The sequence below is a fragment of the Bison bison genome, unplaced genomic scaffold, assembly GCF_000754665.1.
Source record: "Bison bison bison isolate TAMUID 2011002044 unplaced genomic scaffold, Bison_UMD1.0 scf7180017854066, whole genome shotgun sequence".
Taxonomy (NCBI): domain Eukaryota; kingdom Metazoa; phylum Chordata; class Mammalia; order Artiodactyla; family Bovidae; genus Bison; species Bison bison.
Genome location: NW_011484639.1, coordinates 10,427 through 14,472, shown reverse-complemented (window position 1 = coordinate 14,472; position 4,046 = coordinate 10,427).

The following is a 4,046-nucleotide window of genomic DNA, read 5'->3' as shown; positions in this document are numbered from 1 at the left end:
AGCGCCCAGGCCTGGGAGAGGAGGATGGCCGCAGCAGCGGAGGCCTCACTGTTTGGACTTAATTAATTTGTGTAGTGCCTGCCGGCAGGCTGACTGAAAAACACAAGGCCAAGTTTCGGGATCTACTCGCGGCAGATCTGTTGGATATTTGTGCAGGCAACGGTGCGGGCAACCCCAATAAAGGCCCCTAACGAGGCGGGCGATGCCACCGAGGCGCGCGCTGACTAGGGTGAACTCACTTCCGGTTCCCTTAGGGATGGCCGAAAGTTTCCCGGAACCTGGGATTCTTATCTGGGGTGTGAGGATAGACTGTTGGAGTGTCCTTCTTTACCGATTTCCATAATTTAATAAGACGAGATCAGCCCAGGGTCCGTCTCGCCTGTGACGGAGTTCTTGGCCGCGAGGTGGCCGCGTACCGAGCTGGCGGGCGGTGAGGAGGGCGCCCTCAAGCGGATGTTTTGCGACCCAGAAATGGCAAAAGCAAAGTCTCTAACTTGTTCTCAGCGAGAGGTTTCTAGAGCCTGGGAGGTGGTCCATGGTGTTGGACTCCATGCTAATGGAGTTAGCACAGGATAGAAGCTAGGTGTCGTGAGAGCGCCCAAAGGTGTTTTGGTTTTTTAGTCGATCCGAATCTCTATTTTCTTTACTCTTTCTCCTTTCTAAATATTCATTGTTCTTTTCCTGCAGCTAATGAAAACTGAAGGTTTTCAAATGTCATGTTTGCGAATACAGACCGTATTCAGCGGAAATTGGGAATCAATTTTTTTTTAATCCCAAGAACATAACAGTCTGTACACACATATTTTTTGGAAACCTTAAATATAAGAAAATATAATTAAAAGTCACTCTAAAATCAAAAGTAAAATTATTCTTTGGGGATTTGTTTAAAAAAAAAAACAGTGAAAAGCAAAGTGTAGTGAATGTACTAAAAGCTACTTAAAATCTCTTAATGTACTTGAAATTTTTTCTGTTAAAAGCTATTGCTTTTTTGTGTGACTTCCTGATTTTCAGTAAAATGTGCATATAATAACAATAAACTATTCTGTGTGAAAAAAAAGATCTGAGAAAGCCCATTTTTTCACTGGACCTATTACCAATAAATCGGTATTTTAAAATTTAAAGATTTTTGAGACTTTCTTAACCCCTTTTTCAATAAGGTTCATTTCTGTTTAAGCATTTCTACACTTTGTAAATTTTCTATCATGTACAGGTCTTCATTTCTAGCCAGAAAAATAGTGTAAGGAGAAATGAGTATGTATTTAGGTTATCTGTGGTCATTGACTATGTAAGCAAGATTACAATGAATATATGTGTTCTATCAGAGAAAGACAAATACCTCATGATACCACTTATATATGGAATCTAAAATAAGACTCAAATGAACTTAGCTATGAAACAGAATCACAGACATAAAGAACAGACTTCTGGTTGTCAAAAGGGAACAGGGTGTGGGGGAGGGATGGTTTGGGAGTTTGGGATTAAATGTGCACTATTATATAGAGAGTGGATAAACAACAAGGTCCTGTGTAGCACAGGAAACTATGTTCAATATCCTATGGTAAACCATGATGAAAAAGAATACGAAAAAAGTGGCTCAGTTGTAGAGTCCGCTTGCAATGCAGGAGACCCGGGTTCGATCCCTGTGTGGGGAAGATCCCTTGGAGAAGGAAATGGCAACCCACTCCAGTATTCTTGCCTGGAGAATCCATGAACAGAGGAACCTGGCAGGCTACAGTCCATGGGGTTGCAAAGAGTCAGACACGACTGAGCGACTAATCACAGCACATACATATGTATAACTGAATCACTTTGCTGTACAGCAGAAATTAATACATTGTAAATCAACTATACTTCAATAAAATCCATATATTTTTCTTTTTAAATTTATTTTTAATTGAAGGATAATTGCTTTACAATATTGTTGGCTCTGTCATACATCAACGTGAATCAGTCAAAGGTATACGTGTTCCCTTCCTTTTTGAACCTCCCTCGCACCTCCCACCCCATCCCACCCCTCTAGGTTGTCATTTTTTTTTTTCTATCACACAAGTTTTGGATACAAGAGTTTACCTAAAATAGGAAGTTACATTTCAATAAATGTATTCATTGGTTGATGGTAGATACTGTACCATATATTGTATTTGGGCGGAGGCATTTGTTTCCTAAATTTATACTAGGAACCAAATGTCTCCAACAAAATATAACTTATAAATTTATAGGTTCCTAAATTTAGAATTTTTATATTATATTCTAAATAGTTACACTGTACCAGCCAATTCAGAAAACCCACTGAGGTAATAAAGATGTGGAATTAGTGGTGATGGTTACACAATTACAAATATACTAAACAGTGAATTGTACTTCTTAAAAGGATGAAACTTATGGCATGTGAATTATTTTTCAATAAAAATATAAAACTTGTTGGTAATAATATATAATATGCTTCACTATCAGAAACTTTTATTGGAAGTAGAAATGTCACTGAAAATAATGCTATTAATAATAATAGTATTAATATTGGCTCCAACCTTGGGAATTCTCTGGCAGTTCAGTGGTTAGGATTTGGTGCTTTCAGTGCCAGAGCTCAAGTTCAGTCCCTGGTCAGGGAACTAAGATCCCACAAGCTGTGAGGAGTGACCAAAAAAAAAAAAAAAAGGTATACAATTCAGTGACATTTTAGTACAGACAATTCCACGGACAGAGGAGCCTAGTGGGTGACATGTAGTCCATCGAATTGCAAAGAGTCAGACACCACAGAGCGACTAACACACAAAGAATTGTGCAACCATCACGCCGATCCAGATTTCCATCACCCCAAAGAGATCCTTCATGTCAATCCCCTTTGCAGTCAATCCCCATATGCATTTCTGGCCCCAGGCAATCACAAGTAGTCTCTCTCTCTATACTGATATGCCTTTTCTGGACATTTTCTACATATCATACAATATATGGTCTTTTTTCACTCAGCATAAGGATTCTGAGGTTCATCTATGCTGCAGCATCTATGAATAGTAGTTCATTACTTTCTATTGCTCAATATAATTCCATTTCATGGACAGATCTTGATTTTTTCCACTTTTTGGGTGTTGTGAATAATATTTCCACAAACATTTTTGTACAAGTTTTTATGAAAACATTTTTATTTATCTTGGTAAATATCTACTTGTGCTGTTGCTGAGTCCTATGGTAAACCTATGTTAAACATTCTGAGGAATAGCCAAATTTTTCCAAAATGGCTGAACCATTTTACATTCCCACCACCAATATATGAGGCTCCAGTTTCTCCTTACCAATGCCTGATATTGTCTCTTCTTTTTATTATAGACATTCTTGTAGATGTGGTTTTAATTTGCATTTCTCTAATGAATATATTGAGCATCCTTTCATGTACTTAATAGCCACTCAAATGTCTTCTTTGGTAAAGTCTTTATTTAAACCCATTTTAAAATTGGGTTGTTTATCTTACTGAGTTGCAAGAGTTCTTCATATATTCTGGATACAAATCTTCATCAAATGCGTGATTTGCAAACGTTTTCTCCCAGTTTGTAGCTTGTCTTTTCGTTTTCTTAATGGTATCTTTGAAGAACAAAAATTTCTACCTTTGATGAAATCCAATTTCTTTTATGAATCTTGCTTTGGTTGTCAAATTTAATAACACTTTGCCTAACCCAAGGTAATGAATACTTATTCCTATGTTTTCTTCTTAAAGGTTTATGGTTTCAGTTATTACCTTCCAGATATGTGATCTATTTTGAGTTAATTTTTGTGTACAGTGTGAGGTAAGAGTTTAACTCCATATTTTTGCATGTAGATATCCAATTGTACCAGCACTATATACTGAAAAGACAATCCTTTCCCTATGGAATTGTCTTGGCATGTTTGTCAAAAATAAATCTGACCATAAAAATGCTTATTTTTGGACTCTCACTTCTGTTCCATTGATGTACAAGTGTATTCTTATGCCAGTACTACAATGCCTTGACTTTTGTAGTCATATAATACATTTTTAACTATGTTCTTTTTCACAACTGGTTTGGCTCTCCTCG